General features: G+C 31.9%; 1 long non-coding RNA gene and 1 pseudogene across 1 annotated transcript; one reads left to right on the top strand and one right to left on the bottom strand.

Moving 5' to 3' along the window:
* Positions 1–226: 226 nt before the first annotated feature.
* LOC120069844 (putative serine/threonine-protein kinase PBL28) lies at positions 227–7,303 on the top strand (annotated as a pseudogene).
* Positions 7,304–16,472: 9,169 nt separating this feature from the next.
* On the bottom strand, positions 16,473–17,235 carry LOC150037889 (uncharacterized). The gene is made up of 2 exons (XR_016527611.1): positions 17,088–17,235; positions 16,473–17,011 (listed from the first exon to the last, which is right to left on the bottom strand). It is a non-coding gene; the product is annotated as an uncharacterized LOC150037889 (long non-coding RNA).
* Positions 17,236–19,692: the final 2,457 nt, after the last annotated feature.

Here is a 19,692-nt window from a genome sequence, read left to right as displayed (position 1 = left end):
AGAAGTGGGGAAAAATTATGAAGTTCTTTGAAGGAAAATTTGAGAAATTACTTGGTTTAATTTACTAAATTTAAAGGAGAAATCTTTTGTTTTTTTTTTTAAAAAAATTAAGTATATAGGGAAGGAAAATGGAGTAGGTCACATGCTGAAGTAGCTGCTGACATGAATTAATTTGCTAAAGAAAAGGTTGGTCCGCAGGGTAGATAAGATGAGGTAAAATCGGTCGATGGAAGCATTTTCTTCAGAAAAATTGTTCGCCCGTAATTTTGATTCTAAATGTGCTTATGATGATGAATGTAAATGGCGATGAAGGATTATGATGAGTAAAGATGGATGAATGAGTGATCTATCTCTTGGTATGAAAATAAGGCGTGCATCGATGATAGATGTGTGCACACCTTGTTAGTGCGTACAAGTTCTCTTAAGTTAGACCCAAGTATAAATCTCCTAAGTTTCCTAGTAAGTCTAGGGTTGAACGTAGGGACTCTAGAATGTACTAATGCAGGGTTTATTTTCGGATCAAATGCAGAGTTTTCCTAATTAATTGAGAGGCATTAGTATTTTATACTAAACTAATGGCACGCATGCAAAAAGAAATAGAAGTTCAAAGGGAAAAAGGGATTCGTGGATGAATGGCTTTAAATGTAAATGGTATGCGTTGATAACTTGGTAAGAATAGCAAGCCAATATGCACAATGACAGCGGGATGAGGATGTTGGAGATGTTTTTTTTACAGTCTAAGTGTATGTGTAGTGCATTGGAAATTATGTTCTTTAGTTCATGCTATGTCCAACATCTCTCGATGCAAATGCCATACATAATCATATCTCTAAGGTGCATGTGTTAGTTACAAGGAACAGATGAAAGACATGAGCAATTCTATCTCTAAAATTACTTTACGTGCTGACTTGATGCGTTGAATGGTTAAAATATTCTCTCGAGTGACTTAACTACTTTTTCACTTTAATCAACTGATCAGGAAGACTTAGGCAAAAAATTTCATGCTCTCATCAATCTAGAAAGTTCACAAACACAAACAACTTTGAAAGTAAACAGATGGAGAAATAATGAATATGATCGAAAATAAGATTGAATTAAAGATAATAAATGTTGATACAACAATCTCAGTTCAATGAAATAGAATGGTAAATGGAAATGTAAGATAAAAAGGAAGAAGTCAAGCCGCAAAGGTCAATCTCTTGTCCTCTTTGGCTTGTTTTTAATGCTTGTTATGTCCAACTAGATGGAGGAGTCGAAGAAGATATCTCTCTCGAGCTTCTATCCGGCATCACCTCTTTATCAACGGTGGAATGGTGGTCATCCTCCTACTTCTTGCTTGCAGACGACAAAGTGATTCTAAATACTGGCTTCTTGTAAAAATTCTAACTGTCTAATCTCTTAACTCTGCAGGTTGCTTCCCCTCTTATAGGCAATCTCTCATGCATTAATTTCTGATTCCTCTGTTAAAGTGCATTAGCCCTAAACCTCACGCCATATACACCACCCGCTGCTGCCGCAATGCTCTCAATGCCGCCGCCAAGGCTTTAGCCCTAAACCTCAAGGCCCACAATGGCACCACATCCCTATTTCTTTCTCAGCAGCAGTGGGACAACTGCACAGGCCCCTTCTCCAGGCAGCCCTCCGTCTCCCTGATGGGCTGCGGCCTCCAGAATATGTACACCACCGGCAGCCGCTGCTCCACGCTCCTGTTCTTGCCAACGCTTCTGCAGAGCAAGGTACGAGGCGGCGGTGCAGAACTGCTCTGGGTTTGCAGCGGCGGAATTTGATGGGGTTTGTGGTGGGTGTTTGGCGGCGGTGGCAGAGTTAAAAAGAGCAATGATGGATGATTTACAGGTTCAGAGTGATGATCAAAATGAGAATAGTGCTTGTGGATTTGCTGCTGTTGTCGCTGTTGCCGCTGGTAGGATTGGGAATCGCTCTGATTTTGATGCCATCTTCCAATGCTTGCCGGCTTTGGACATTTTGAGTAAGTTGTCAAAAAAAATTTCTTCATATTTTACTTAAAATTTAGGGTAATCCAACACTTTGCAGGATAATAATTATGGGTAATTACAATGGATAATATTTTTAAAGATAATAACAAAGTGTATAATATTATTTTTAAAAAATTGTAAAGATAGTAAAGTTTTGATAGATTTATATTGTTGATAGATTCTTACTAGCGATATGGTCTATCAGTGATAGACTTCTACCAACGATATGGTATATCACTAATAGACTATCTAAATTTTGTCATATTTATAATTTTTTTTATATTATAATATATTTGTTAATACTCTAGGCTTAATTGCTAGGGTGTCTAGGGCAAGGTCACATTTTTCAAATATATGGAGTTGTAAATTTTTTAGGCCCACGATGTAAAGAGTTAAATATTGATGCCTTGTAGTTATGGGCTCACGAACTTATTGACACGTGGATAGAAGTGGATTTCACAATTCCACACTTCCCAAAACCTTAACCCAAACACCCATTAAGTGTAAAACAAATTTTTCAAAGAATTTGCGCATAACAAAATTAATTATTGATAGACTTCTACTAGCGATATAATCTATTATTGATAGACGTCACCCTGAGAGCTAGATCTTAATTTTGCTATATTTGTAAATTCTTTTGTTGGGTCATATCGGCTAATACTTTGGCCTGTTACTATATTTGCAACTACCAAATTTAACAATTGTTTTAGTTCGAAAAAAAAATTAAATTATAAATTTTGTCCTCATAGTTTGATGAAAGAATTTAGTCTCTATGCTTTATATTTAGAAATTAGTCTATATAGTTTTGATAAAACTCTCATAATCATCCAAATTATTTGAATTTTGTCGTATCATAAAAATTATTCATGAGGTTTTATCAAATTATTAAAACTAAATTCTAAATTTCTTCAAATGAGAGGGACAACAAAAACTATTATTATTATAATAAATAATGGTCTTATTAATTTGGTTAAATTTTAATTTTCTTCACATTTTGGTATCCACAAGGAATGGTTTAAAATACTTCTCTTCTATAGATTTAGAGCTTTTTTTTTTTTTTTTTTGTGAAAAGGATCTGTAAGATTTGAAGGCTTCTAATCCCGTTTCTTCTTTGTTTGGCTCTAGTATCAGGTTCCGGCTACTTGAAAATCAAAGGTATGATTGGAATTTGCATTATTATGTATGGATTCTTTCTTCCCATAAATATACATGTTCGATATAATCAAAAGATTAAATTTACATAAATTTAAGTTCAACTCTACAAACTAAATTTCTCTAGAAATCTCTCGTGAAACTAATTAACAATTAGTAGCATTAGTGAAATAGAAAATGCTACCTTATTATCATGAGAATAAAATGTGTTTAGTAACATTGTCGAGGAGATGTTGACAAAACCATAAATGACAATTTAAAATTTTAAAATGCTCGGTCAAATGGCCTAAATTATAACACCTAAATTGAAATTAGACTAATTCAAACTATAAAATTTGAATTGAGACTCAATTAAGAACATAACCTTATTAACCAACAATGAAGAAATGAACATGAAAAGATGAGACATTCATTTCAAGTCCTTTAAAGCCCGTCATAATTGCATTTTTCTACCCCTTCAAATAATTTCCTACGAATCTAAAAACATGACAGGTTCAGTAGCGAAAGCCATAGTGGCCGCCATAGTGGTGGTGGTGGTTTTGCTACTCATCGTCCTCCTAGTAAAGAACGCTAGCAAGAGGAAGAGGAAGACCAAACCATCTCCCTCGAACGACACGTCAATGTGGTCAGGACTGTATCAGTTCGCGAAGGAAGAGATCGACAGGGCGCTTGACTTCGGGAGCGAGAGGACGAGCCTAGGGAGGGGCAGCGCTGGGCAGGTGTACAAGGGGATACTGCCAAGCGGGCAGCAAGTCGCCATTAAAAAGATATTTCAGAGCAACACGTCGGACTCGTTCCTTAGAGAAATTGACGGGTTGTCTAGGGTTCGGCATCCACATTTGGTGTCCCTGTTGGGATGCTGCATTGAGAATGGGGAGCAGTATCTTGTGTATGAGTATTGTGAACAAGGCAACCTGGCTCAGCATCTCTTGAGTAAATATTCTTCTCATCTCCTCTTTAATTACTTGCCTTTTTTTTTCACCAATGGTTAATGTTTACCTCAAACTTTCAATTTGAAAGGTAAAAAAATAGGAGATAACGCAATTTGTTAGCAACATGTTTTCTTTTGTATTTTTTCTTGTTTTCAAAATTTAGTTTGGTTTTTTAAAACCATCATTAAAAGAAATATAACTAATAAGATTGTCGAATGAGACATGAGAAATTTTAGATTTTTTTTTTCATGTTCAAAGTTATAAACAAAGGTAGTAAACTTTTAATTATCTAAACATAGAGTTACATTTGAGAAAATTAAAGTTGAGAGTAAAAATGATTAATGATACCAAGTTGAAGGGTAAAATTTGATTTTTTTTTTCTCACTAATTGGGTTTTTACGTAAGAAAATTACAATTAACGCCACATTTACTCCTCAGAAAACGTAATCAATCAATCATAATATGAAAAGTAGAACCCATTTAAATAAGTTTATATAAAACTAGTTAAAAATATTTTGTGAATTATGAAATAAATCATCATAATATTTTAGGAATACTATTCGGATGTTTTCAGGAAAAGACACAGTACTAACATGGAATTCAAGAGTACGGATTTTGAGAAATTGTGCTCTTGCACTGAGGTATCTCCATCAACGTGTAGATGGCTGCATTGTCCATAGAGATATTAAGGTAACATCTTAGTCTCATGCTAATTTCCTTATTTTTAAAATTTAATAAAAAAGTAACATAACAATAATAAAATTAGAAATTTAAAATTCGTTTTCGTAATCATTTAGATTCTGTTTGGTCACTGTTTGATTTTTAACAAATGTACTTCTTTTCTATCAAATTTCTTTTTCATCTTTCATATATATGTATAGTTGTGAAAAACTATTTTTTTCTTTTTTTTTTTTTTTCCAAAACTTAGATTGAGTTTTGAAAAAATTGATCTAACACTATAAAATTAAATTTACTTTTGCTCTTAAGCTTAAACTTTTAGGTCAATTGATGATTTAAGATAGTATCAGAGTAGATTGCACTTGTTGGGTTTTCTTCATATTTCAAGTCCATAAGTATTGAGGGACGTGTTAAATGATATGATATATTAAATTTGCTTTCACACATAAGCTTGGGTGAATCGGTGATTTAGGAAGAAAGAAATCTCGAGAAGGAAGATGTGTTCTTAGGCTTAATGTAATAGCAACAATTTCTAACACTACAAGAATTCCGCACTTTAATGTCGGTTTTAAACCGACATTAAAGGGCTTTAATGTTGGTTAACAACCGACATTAAAGATAGTATTATTAAAGTCCTTTAATGTCTGTTGTCTTAATGTCGGTTTTAAACCGACATTAAAGGGCTTTAATAACACTATCTTCAATGTCGGCTGCAATCGACATTAAAGCCCTTTAATAAAATTTGCAACCGACATTATACATTCGAGACCACTATTTTCAACCGACATTGAAACCCAAAATTGTTGTAGTGTGAATAAACTACATGTAAGTTTAAGTTAATGGTACATTTACCATTTTTTTTTTTTTTTTGTTTATTTTGATAGTTAACCAACATACTTTTGAATGAGAAAATGGAGCCAAAACTATCAGATTTTGGGTTGGCAAGGATGTTGGGAATGGATGAGACAAAAGCATTCACAGATGTTAGAGGAACCATTGGTTATATGGATCCTGAATACATGAGCAATGCCAAACTCACTTGTGCAAGTGATATTTATAGTTTTGGCATTGTGGCTCTTCAGCTTTTATCTGGTCAAAAGGTCATTGATTTGGATCTTGATGCTAGAGATCAATTAACAAGAAAGGTTAGTTTTCAATAATCTCACCATTTTCATATCCTTCATTTCCCTCTACTTATCATATTCTTGTTTTCTTTTTATTCTTTTTTCTCATCTTAATTCACAATTAAATTTAGTTTAGTTGAGACCATGTTTACATACTCAAATAAATATTTAGTAAAAGTGTCATTCTTAAATATTTTTAGTCATGAATATTGATCTCTTATCTTATTATGAAGTCGAATTATTTTTTTTCAACAATATGTGAGGTGGGAGAATCGAATCTCTAAGACATCATGCCGGTTGAACTATACTTATTTTGAGAAAAAACAAAATAAAACAAAAAGAAAAGAGTTAACTATTTAATTATAGATATCAAGGTAAATATAGGTATTGATATTTAAGTGTTGTCATGTACAATTTTTTTTTTTCTAGAATTAAACTAATATTATTATTTTTTGCTATTTCATACAAAAGGGATGCATGATATAAATACATTTTGGACGAATGGTAATGAAGTGGGCCCCACATTATTATTCCCAAATGATTGTTTTTGTATGTGTTTAACACATTAGCTTACATATTTATTTCTAAATGAATCGGTGAATTTTCCACTTTGTATCTAGTAGTTCCTCAACTTTAAAATATGTCAAATAAGTTTATAAACTTTTAAAATTTTGTGCGGGATTAGATTTTCACAATAAGGTCGCTTCTTCAGTTTGAAAATAAACCTTTTTTTTTTTTGTTAAAAAAATGGATTAAGAAACAAAATCCAAATATCACATAGACTAGAGACAATATAAAGATCTTTGTAATTAACTAGGTAAACAAATTCGAAACCCTAAATGAAATATGAAATAAAAATAGTTAGATGTATGTTAGATTGCACTTATTTGTTTATTTAATTTATTGTCGAACCAAAGTTGGTGCTACGACGAACTCTTGCGTATAGCCTAAAATTCACATAAATATCTATAGTTCGTATGAAAAAATTGTTAGATTTGGCTAATTTATATTTACCAATAATTAGTGAAGATATATTTTTGATGTGTAGTAATCAAATCAATAAACTTTAGGGGATTGAAGATTGAATATTTATTATATGGTATGATTTCAGGCAAAAGATGTAAACATGGGGTTAAGAGCATTGAGTGATTTGAAGATCCGAGATTAAAAGGAAACGTAAATAAAGCAGATTTTGAATCCATTTTACAAGTTGCTGTTCTTTGTGTGGCAAAATCAAGTAAAGGAAGACCCACAATAGACATTGTCTTTGAGGAATTGGACAAAGCTTGGCAAAATACAGTCGCTAACGAGGTTAGTAATTAATAATTTTACTTACCATTTTTATTTTCACTAATACTAGTTAGGTTAAATTCTTAATTGGGTCCCTACGGAAAAAAAACTCGTCTATTTTTTTTTTTTTTTAATAATCGCAATGGGTAATACTTCTTAATTAAGTGTATTGCAACGTTTTTAAAGAATTGTAAAAATCAAAATTTATTAGTGATAGACGGTTAGAATATTGTATCAATTTGTACTCCTAAACTTTGGGTTTTGTATCAATTTGTACCCCTGAATTTTGGGTATTGTATCAATTTAAACCCTAACCTAATAGTTGTATCAATTTAAACTTTGAACTTTTGGAATTGTATCAATTTAAACCCTAAACTAATAATTGTTGAATTCAAACTCTGAACTTTTATAAGTGCATCAATTTAAACCGTGGACTTTCATAATTTTATCAACTTAAACTCTTTATTATGTTTTATTTGGATACATTTACGAATGTTCGAGATTAAATTGATATCTTTATGAAAGTTTAGAATTTTGATTCATATATTTATGAAAGTTTAAGGTTTAATTGATATAATTATTAAATTGGGTATAAATTGATACAAATCTCAAAGTTCGGAGTTTAAATTGATACACCTCCAAAGTTTAAGGTTTAAATTGATATAATTCTTAGCTTAAGGTTTAAATTAAATTGATAATTGCCCTTTTTTATATGTATAAAATTTTTTGTATTGTATTATAACTACTAATAATTTAGATATGGTCACTATATTTGCAATTGTTGTTTGTGTTATTAAAATATGGTTCCATAAAATAGAAATTACTTTGGCATGGAGTGCTCAAACTCCCCCGGATTGAAATTCTATACAAGGGTCAAAAGGTCTTATTTTTTTCAACTGATATGTTCATGTGTATTTATGCGTTAATGAATTAGTATTTAAATGATACAAAAATTCGGTTGAAAATTGTAAGTGAAAAAAACGTACAGAGATCAAAGTAGGATTTAAATTAAAGTTATTTTAGTTCGTACATGATTCCTTTTTCTAATAATTGTTATTAAGTTAAAATATTATTTTTGGTGTTGTACTTTCTAATTCATTCCATTTTATCCATGTACTATCAATCTTTAGATTTTTATCTTATACCTTCAATAAATCTTAAATTTAATCTATCAAAACCAGATATTCTTTATTAAAATGGATTAAATAGTTATCACAATAATTTTCTGACGATATAAGATGAATATATTTTCATAATTTATAAATGTTAATAGGTACCAACTTTAAAACACCGATGAAACTATACAACATATTGAAGGCATTACAAAGAGTAGAGACAAATCAAACAAAATAAACACCAATATGGTCATGATTGATAAATTAAGGATGTGTTTGATTTAATTTTCAAGTATTTAATTTTAAAAATAAGTCATTTTAGAAAATATTAAAATGTTCGACAACTCTTTAAAACAGTTATTGAAACACTTTCAAAATATATTTTATACTCTTTTTATCAAGAGTTTAAATAAAGAAAAATTTTATACTCTATTAACGTCTATCAATGATATAAATTGATAGAAGTCTATAGCTGATAGAGGTTGATAAAAATCTATCAGTGTCTATCAGTGATAGAAACTGATAATCTAAAATGATTAAATTTTGTTATTTTATGTAAATAGTTTTCCCTATTTTTCTATTTGTGAAAATTCCCGGTAAATAAAATATTTTTTTTAAAAAAATACTTTTTCTCTAATCAATCCAAACCGGTGGTATAAGATTCAAAAAGAAAGATTAATTTATAAGTCATCAACCAAACAAAATATCCAACATGGCTTCCATAGTTAAACTATTTATTTACCTCAAAATCTTTTGAACTAAGAAACAAATGAAATTAAACAATGACATTATTGGTACCATCACTAATTGTTGTTATATTTACATTTGGAGGGCAGAGGGCACAGCAAGAGATGAACTCACCAGCAACCTCATTGTCCAAGCCATGGGAGGCTGTTCCAGTGTGACATATATATCAATATTATCAATGTTGAAATCATAGAGTTAAAGGAAAAAAGTAGGATAAAGTTTGTCCACAAATTGCTCCTTTTGATAAAAATAGATTTTGGGATACAACACTTTTATGCTAAGGAAAACAATGTACATATACTATTAATCATATGTATGCATATACAATATAATCTTTACCTTTATATCTATATCGAACAAAAGATTGGAGATGTAGGTTGGGCAGTTGTTTTTGCAAGAGAGGTTCTTATAGAATTTTTTTAGGGTAATTGCAATTGGTAGCATTTTTAAGAATAATAACCGAGTGTATAACATCATTTAAAAAAATTGCAAATTTAGACAAATCTATCCGCGATGGACTTCTATCGTTGATAGACCCTCAAATCTATCCGGATAGACTTCTATCATTGATAGACCCTCAAGTCTATCAACGATAGACTTCTATCGTTGATAGACTCTTCCGAATGATATGGTCTATCACTGATAGACTCCTACCAATTATATGGTCGACATTGATAGACTATTTAAATTTTGTCATATTTGCAAATTTTTTTACATCATATTATATCTACTAATACTTTTGATCCAATGTCTATATTTGCAACTGTCTCGTTTTTTTATATATCTAATTGAATTTATGACAAAACATTAAACATCTCCTCAATGAACAAATACATATGCGTTTTATACTTAATTTGATGAAGAAAAACATCTCAAATTTACTAATCTCATTTAAAGGTTAAACATCTATAATAACTAGTAGTTAATATTAAAATTTCACAACAAAATCTTTCTACAAAATAGAAACTTCATTGGTGTTGGGATAAATTGAAATCAAAATCTTCATGAGTATAATAAATTAGTTTTTCCTAATCAAAACTAGATAGTAGTTGATATTTGAAGACCATATATCTTCGTGAAAGTAACAATAATATAGTTTCCACTAAACAATTTTGGCTTTAGATGTCAATTTTAAACCAATATCGCATATGCAGACGGAGAGATATTGATTATAATCTCAATTAGTGGAGAGGCTTTTATAAAGAGTTTGAGTTTCAAATCAATGTGTAAGATTCGAGGAAGGCTATGATTAGAAACATACTTTGTGTATTGATTATATGCCTCACTTGGATAGGAAAAAAGGTCACCTTTAAGAGTAATGACGGGGTGTACATGAATTGGATTGGGTTGAAGATGTTTTTTGGATTAGCTTGAAAATTCGAGTTGGTTAGATTGACAACACAAAGAACCTAAATAAAGTCTCTAATTCAACCCAATCCAACCCTTAAAATTTGGATTGGGTTAGGTTAGGTTGTTAGGTTATAACTTGTTTTTTTCTTTTTAATTAAAAAAATGTAAATTTATATACAACACATAACTAATAACTAAAATCTTATAAAATTCAAATGCTAAATACCAAATATCTAAGATATTTATTGGAAACTTCAAATAAAGACAAATATCATAACAATTTTAAAAGAAAAATATTTTAAAAATCATAAATTAATTAATACAAAATAATCAAACTTTAAACAAACAAAAATATATATAGTATATTTTATTTATATATATATAATTCGGGTTGGGTTGGGTCAAGTCAAATTTTTTTTTAGTCAATCCACGATCAAATCCAACCCAACAAAAATAGAAAAGATTCAACCCTACCCAACCCAAAAACAAAACTAATCCAACTCAACCGTTATATTTTGGGTTGGATAGTCTGAATTGTTCGAGCTATCGGATTATTTACACCTTAATAATGACCTTAGTTGAGGTAAGTGTGTGGGAAAGAAAAGTACTAAAATAAAAGTTTAGTTGTGTTGGAAGACAAGGTGAGATTATTATGTCAAGACTACAAGTCTACAAATATGGTTTGGTTTCGTAATACGTGAGTTTTGTGTTTTCAAGTCGTTGAATTTTTGTATAGGAACTCTTATTAATATTCACAACTTTGGACTGTAGTACGTGATGGTTAAAAGGTGTTGTATGAGTTGATGGTTTGAAGTTTTAGCTTCAGTTTGTGCTTGAGTGTTTTCTTGAAGATTGGATTGTCCATAATGTCTAATGTTTAGATTTGCAAGTTCAAATGCTTTTGAACGTCAACTAGCAAGGTCTGAGCTTCTTTAGTAAGATTCGATAAGGATTAATTGTTGCCATAATTTCCTTTCCAGGATTGAATGTAAGTGTTTGAATGATGTTTTGAACCCTTTGTTAGCCTCTAATGGTATGTTTAGAGAATTTTAAAGTAATTGAGTAAAGTATGTAGATTGGTTTGTGACATGAGGGAGCGTGTTATTTGTACTTTTGAACTAATTTGGAGTGGTTTATGTTGGCTTCAAGAGTGATAGTTGGCCAAGGATCACTCAGGGTGGGCATCTATCATGTGTCCAAAGTATATTTCAAGGTGACTCTTTTGACATCGACTCTAAGACCTAGTGGTTATGAATGATTTTTTATTGATTACCTACTGCGTGTTGGTTTGTGATATTTGATATGCATGTATATGTCATTGTTTCGGCTTTGTTCATACATGTATGGTGTTTGGAAATTGATGAAGTGCGATGACAAATATTTTACTGGTGCATGCATGCGATTTTACATTGTTTTGTTTGCAAGCCATGCACATTACTTCTTTGTGTGACATAAATATGCATGACTGAAACCGATGCAGTGCAATGATAAATCCTTTACTGGTGCACACAAGCGATTATATTTTGTATACATGTGTGTTGCTGACATGAGGGTTTAAAAGACTAGTTGCGCATAGAGATGTTTGAATACTAGTATGATTTGAGTATTTTATTGTTATTGGAGATCATGCTGAATCTGAGGATGATGAGATGCAAACGTATGTTATAGAGCTATGATGAAGAGATGTATATGTATGTTATAGAGCCATGTTGTGATACTTGTGATGTTGAGATTGTGATAGTGTCCTCACTGATTAGTTAGATACCCACCAGAGGTTGTGTTTCCTTCGGGATTCACCAGGGGTTATGTTTCCTTCAGGATTCCCCATGGGTTGTGTTTCCTTCAGGATTCACCAGAGATTTTGAGTCCTACGAGACTTACTAGAGGTAGTGGGCATACTTAACTACAGTAGGGAAGAAATCAGTTTTTTTCATATATGTACGTGTCCCATGAGGACTAGAGAAGTTTATATGTTCCACTAGAGGTAGGTTTCTAGAGAACATAGATGTCTAGCCTGACCCCAGTAGTGGGGTTACTTACTGAGTAATTTATACTCATTCTTTCCCATGTTATTGTTTCAGGTAAAGGAAGAGATGCACCAGCGATTGACAAGTGAAATTCGTGATCAAGCCACTGGGACCAGTTTTATGCTTCTGCTCATGATATTTAGATTTCTTTTCATGTTTTTCAACTTTCAGTTTTGATGTTTGAAACTTACTATTAAGATTTTTTTTCAGGCCTATTTATTATCATTTATGATTTATGGGTACCCTATCGTCTGTTTATAATATTTGAATTTAATGAAGGTCTTTTGAATTTACCTTATTTATTTAGCATTTATTTCACTGAAAAATGGTGTCGTTTTAGGTTCCATGCATGCATGTATTTGGTAAAGGCTTAACTTGAATCTTAGGGGGTCAGGTCGTTACATGGCTAGCCGTCCAATTCCAAATGAAAGATTTAGGAGAGGCGCAGTTTGTTTTGGGGATCCAAATCATAAGGGATCGTAAGAACAAAAGGTTGGCCTTGTCTCAGGCATCGTACATTGATAAAATGTTGATCAGGTACTCAATGTAGAATTCCAAGAGGGGTTTATTACCTTTCAGGCATGGAATTAATTTGTCTAAGGAGCAGTGTCCTAGGACACCTCAAGAGATTGAGGAAATGAAACGGATTCCCTATGCATCGGTTGTTGGTAACCTTATGTATGCAATATTATGTACTAGACCTGACATTTGCTATGCAGTAGGGATTGTCAGTCGATATCAGTCCAATCCAGGATTAGATCACTGGACGACTGTCAAAACGATTTTCAAGTATCTTCAAAGAATGAGAGACTATATGCTCGTATATGGAAATAAGGATTTGATTCTTACAGGATACACAGACTCTGACTTTCAGACAAAGATTCTTGGAAATCAACATCAGGGTCAGTGTTCACTCTGAATGGAGGGGCTATAGTATGGCAAAGCATCAAATAAGGATGCATTGCGAACTCCACTATGGAAGCTGAATACGTAGCCATCTGTAAAGTTACTAAAGAGGTTTTTTGGCTTAGGAAATTCCTTACCGATTTGGAAGTTGTTCTAAATTTGTCTTTGCCGATCATACTCTATTGTGATAATAGTGGGGCTGTGGCAAATTCTATCAGAGTCACCGACGAGGAAGGCATATAGAGCGAAAGTATCATTTGATCAGGAAGATTGTGCATCGTGGTGATGTGATTGTCACAAAGATCGTGTCAGAGCACAATGTTGTTGATCTGTTTACAAAGGCTCTCACGGTTAAAGTGTTCGAGGGTCATCTGGAGAGTCTGGGTTTATGGGGTATGTGGCACCTTGTCTAGGGCAAGTGGGAGATGTTACTGGGGTATAGAGTATGCCCTAGTTTATTGTATTTTGTACTGTTTTGTATTGTACATTAGTCTTCCGAGGCATTAGGACAAGTGGGAGATAAGTTACTCATTTACTCATTGTGTAGTCTCTCTATGCTATCGTTTAGTAAAACACTTTTACTCGATAGCTTTTCTGTGAGATTAATTCGAATAAAAAAAACAATCATCATTATTTTTAGAAAACCATTTTTCTTTTATCTCACAGTTACCATAACCGTGGAAAACCTCCCACTCAATTTGGTTATAAGAGAAAAATAATAATTAATTATCACATTACTAATATATTATAAATACGCACAATAACCAACTTATCATATTATATTTATAACCTATAGTTTTAATATTTCATCATATGAAACATATAAACTATAGTTCTTTTTCTATTTTATGATATTTAATATAAATCATATTTATATTAATTCCTCCGATTAATAATATATCAAATATATCATATCAATTATATCACATATAATTGAATTTCCTCTTGTTAATTTGAATACTTCAAATTAACTAAAAATCTGATTCTCAACTTGAACCCATTGAGTTACCAAGGGGACCTTATGGACCTGTAGCTTAAAGCTCTAATGGTACGTGAATAACTAACTAAACTTTTTAATCACGATATTCACCATCATTAATTGTCGGGCATGCCACTAAAGACCGACAGTTACACTCTTCACACTAAAGATATATTCTACGTCCATTGGATATAACCAATCAACAATGCGATGACCCTTCACAAATCGCTCGTAATTATAATTGAGCCAATTTACCAATTTTCCCTTGTAGTTACATCTAACTCCTTAAACATCGTTGATTCCTCTAATAAACAATATGTCATAGTCCTACTATGACTAAGCCCTCTCGGGCCAGGAGAAGGTGTGACCACTATGTTCAAGACCCGAAATCAGCCCTTAAGGGAGCAATTTATCTGCTTACCCTTGCTTCAGAGAAGGAATGAGTTCTGTCTTGTGTAACTGAGTTCCCAGCTCCCCAGTCAGACGCATCCTCAAAATGGTAGGCTTATTGAGTTGTCATTCTAGCCACTCTCGCCTATACAAATCAAAGGATCATTCTCATGAACAGGAGTTTCCAACTCACTCAGGATTAAGGTCATGTCACCTATGGTCATTCTAGTGAAATGTAAGTCTCAATTATTAACGGTGTTATATAAAAAGACTAATCATTTTGTGGTCCGATCTTATACAAACTCTTTATATAGGATATTTCCACTCGCATGTCTCCACATGAATGGTCAGGATCAGACCATATATAGCACTTTACAATATCTGTAATATCTACAAAGCGGGTCGTATCCGTAGTGTCATCAGGATAAGGTATCCCTCCTTTATCCATCTACTATAGAGCATTTAGGTTATTACTTAAGGCATGATCCACTTGTATGTCTCCACATACATGCTTAAGTTACATAAAATAACCTCAGATCTTAGTTTTTTGGATTGAGTAAAAACTTATCAAATAACAGTTATTTTATTAATAACAATATGTTTACAAAATATTTACAAACTACGAGACTATCAGGAGAATTAGGACACCAATCCCAATAACATCAAAATCATGCATGTTTAGAACTAACAAGGTCACATCTAATGTATGATTTTCTATTTCTACTTGGCATGCCTTTATCTTTTCAGTAGCTAACATAATTTCTCCTGTTGGAGTAGAAACTGATAGAACATACAATAAGGGTTCTAATTCTAACATGGCATATTTTACAAATGCTAGTGATATAAATGAGTGAGACGAACCGGAGTCAAACAAAACTAATGCTAGTATCCCAAGATTGGGAATGTACCTATCATAATGGCGTTGGACTTCTTGGCCTCCTATCGGGTGGTGGAATACACTCTACCCTGTTGTTGCTGATGGCTTGAACCACCTTGATTCGAGCTTGCAGGCTAGCCCCTATTATCATATGCATTCCACTTGGGGCACTTCTCCGACATGTGTCCTCTCTGGCCACATCGAAAACAAACTTCAATACCAGCCAAACATCGTCCCTAATGACATCTACACATGTCTAACAAACCGACTTATCTTCCTTAAAAGCTACAGATTTGGAGTCTTGTTTCCCCTATTGTCGTGGAGTTTTGTCTATGCTCTGACTTTTTTATGGAGGCTCTAGAGGCCTCTGGTCTGCCTTCCTCTTCTGACCTGAAGTGGATCATGCTCCCTATGATCTCACGTTTCCCTCTTTTGTAGTGGAATCTATTCTCTGGCTGCTATACACAACATTATTGCATAACTGGTGGGTTCATGGGCAAGTACATAACCTAGCTAATCCTTCAGACCCTAGATGAATCTTTCTATCTTATAAAACAACTCTCGTGCCTAAGAATGTGTGCCTTGTGATAAAGTTTTCTTTCAGCATCACCAATTTTGTTCTCTTAATGTAATGCTTAATACTATTCCTTATTGAATTTTCAACTCACGTACCTTATTCTACGGCTAAAACAATCACATCCTTTCAAATATTTAATTAGTTTAAAATCACATTTTCCAATTGTAGGATCTAAAAGCTATTTTAGTAATTTTTGTTTCTTCCATACATGCTAGTTAGATGACAAGAACTTATGTATGTTCAGATGATAACAACATGATTCACTTAGATCTTTCTATTGATTTACAATACATATTTGATTGAAAATCATACTACAGTGTTTAAACTAACCTTATTACTAGTACGCAAAAGGTTGTATTATTTATCTTTTCACATGGTATTACATAATATTCAACGTTTATCACATAACTAAAACACAAAGTGTTTTACCCATCTTACTTGTAAGTAAAAGGATCTATTATTTATCATTTCATTCTATTACTTTATATTTATCTCTTAACATATTGTTCTCATGCTCATTTTTATGTTTCCACCACAAGGGCTCTTATGATAATCCCCGACTTCCAATTTGTATCATATTGAGACAACTGAAATCGGACCAACCCACTTTGGTCAAGTTTAAACTTTCCTATCAAGATATTGAACCACACGTTTTTTGGCCTACCATATAGTATTTCTTCAGACTTTATCACATTCCCATCTGGCAACACGATTTTCTTGATCAAAGAACCATCCCATCCATTGCAACCATCTCTCAACTTCACCTCAATATTTACTGTGTACAAAGTATTTGGTTTGAAATTAGAAGAACTCAGATCCAAGAAACAATCAAACCAAGATACACGAAGAAGCTCTGCTTCTTCGATTGTATAACTGCAAATTTTTGAACACCATAATGAGAGAGATTACATTGAGTAAAGGCAAATAAAATTTGGGTTTAAGATTATACCCGCAATAGACCTCCTTGTTGCATTTCTAGTATTGCTCGTTATCACTCCATCCTATTGTGAGAGCTCTCGGAAATACCAAAAGTTGTGTGCTCATTGTTTTCTCTTTAGTTTACCACTAAAAGGATTGGACTTTGGAGGAGAGATGTGAGAATAAGTAATTCCACTACTCTTTTATATTCGCACATAAGGGTATTTTAGACCTTTCTAAAAGTAAGAATTTTTTGTATCCCTTATCCTTTCTCTCTTATCTTATAACTTTTTGTATCCCTTATCCTTTCTCTTATCCTTAATGTCTCATTTTTTTATATCTATTTAATTTACTTTTAAATTTTTTTATATTTTAAGGTACTTACAATGGGTAGTACTTTAAGAGCGGTAATAAATAAGGGTCTATTTGGTAGGTAATTCAAATTATGTTTTAGATTCACTTATTCCGCAAATATAAATTTGGTAGATAGCATAATTAATCAAAATATACTTATGTATTCATCTAGAAATGTATCAATGTTATATAAAATTTAGTCACTAACATCATCCAACAATATAAATATCACTTTTCTCTATTTACTTTGATAACATTCAAAAAGTAGAATATAAAATTGTATTATATGATTCCAATACGTTTTATTCCTAAAAAATATTATCCCCAAATCCCTCATGGTCGTGGGCATATATTGACCCATAAAATTATTTTGACCCTTGAGCATTAGATTATTGTCGTTCTGCCCATTGGTCTCACTCTCCCCTCTCTCCCCTATCTCTCTATGTCATTTTATTTTTAAAGTTGAAACATTGATGGATGCTTTTTTCATGATTCTCTTTATTTTATTAAAATAAAAATATGAATAGAACCTATTTTATTTAATTAAAAAGATATTTGAAGTAAAAGTTAAGAATGAATTATCTAAAAATAAAAAGGAAAAACTATTGGATATGAACTATCCATACATTATCAAGTACATGAAGTTTATATTCATTTAACGAACCCATGTCATTTCCTTTACCATACATATTTTATATTTTTTTTCACTTTGATATGCTTATATTCATCCAATTTCACCTTTCAACAGAGCGAATTAAAAAAAAAAAAAACCTAAAAATAAAAGAACGATGCAGCTACAAATATAGCAATAAATCCCAAAGTTTCAATAGATATAGCTCAATGCAAAAGAAAATTTACTATGTATCAACAGATATACCAATGATAGATTATATCCCTAATAGGAGTCCATCCACAATTGAGTCTATCATTGAGACACTTTTCTATGTTTTTTTTTATTTTTTTTAAAAAATACTACTATACACTTAAACGTGACCATGAGTACTAAAGTATCAACAAATATAGCCAAATGCAAATAAAATAATAATAATAATAAATAAAATAATAATAATAAAATAAAAATAGAAAATTTAGATCTAATTCGTGGAGTATACAATTGACACCCTACATCGCTAATAGGAGTCAATTAACAATAGGGTTTACCATTTATACATTTTGCTATGTTTGCATTTTTTAAAAAAAGTATTGATATACACTTAATTATTAACCCTAAAAATGCTACCTATTACAATTACTTTAAGAGAATATATCAAAATAATAAAATAATATACATTGATAGTTGAGAAATGATATTGTTTGGGTGAGATTTACATATATTAATCAATAATTTTTGTTTATATCATTCTCAGAGGAGAATGATGTGTAAGTTAGCTTTGGATTTTATGTGTTTCTTTTCGTTCATTTAAGCTTTGGTATGATTTAAAATATTCCCATCCATATTTTCTATCGATTTGAAGCCAATATCATGCATAATGGTATCCTTTTCAATGAGGTCAATATTTTCTAATGAAGGGTGTACAAATAAAATGAAATAAATGACAAGTTAGCTAACAAAATTTTTAACCGGATTAAATTTGTACCATTTCTAGAGTATGTGGACCAAATAGAAACTAATGAAAATGTAGGGGTTAAATTGATACATTTTATGATAGTTTAGAGACCAAAAAGAATTCTTAACCTTTTGGCTCTGTTTATATTTTATGTTGTGTTTTATAGTTCTTATTATATAACTTCCTACCAACAACTCCCACATGCACCTGAGTTATCCTACATTGCATACTATCTAAACTTGCGGACTTGTCTATGTTTGCATCTTAATATGCATCCTCAATCTTTTCTCTAAAAAAGGCTTTCTGGAGACACGAGTTCACTACATGGTCATCACACTCTCTCCTATATGTTCCTCAAGTTGTATTTTTATAGATCACTAGTCTATATATAAACATTATTATCTAGTACACTTCTATCTCTTTCATGTAGCAAATAATAAAAATAAAAGCATGTGAAAACTTTAGATTTCCTTAACTATTCTTGTTTTGGATTTAATTTTAGGTTATATGAAGGTGAAAATTAAAAAATAAAAATAAAAGCAATTAACGGAATATATCAAAGAAACTAGGCCTGATCTTCTGGCGAAAACATCGGGAGTAAGCATATCTCCCAACGAACTAAACAGCATCGAGATATTGAAAGAGAAAATCTAGTTGGTGTAGCAAACTCTCGATGACGTTGACACCATCGCGAGAGGTGTAACAACCGCCGAT

The sequence above is a fragment of the Benincasa hispida genome, chromosome 2 (genome assembly GCF_027475165.1).
Source record: "Benincasa hispida cultivar pf3 chromosome 2, pf3_genome.v1.1, whole genome shotgun sequence".
Classification (NCBI taxonomy): Eukaryota; Viridiplantae; Streptophyta; class Magnoliopsida; order Cucurbitales; family Cucurbitaceae; genus Benincasa; species Benincasa hispida.
The sequence above is the reverse complement of the archived record's forward strand: the minus strand, read 5'-3'. Positions and strand labels throughout refer to the sequence as shown.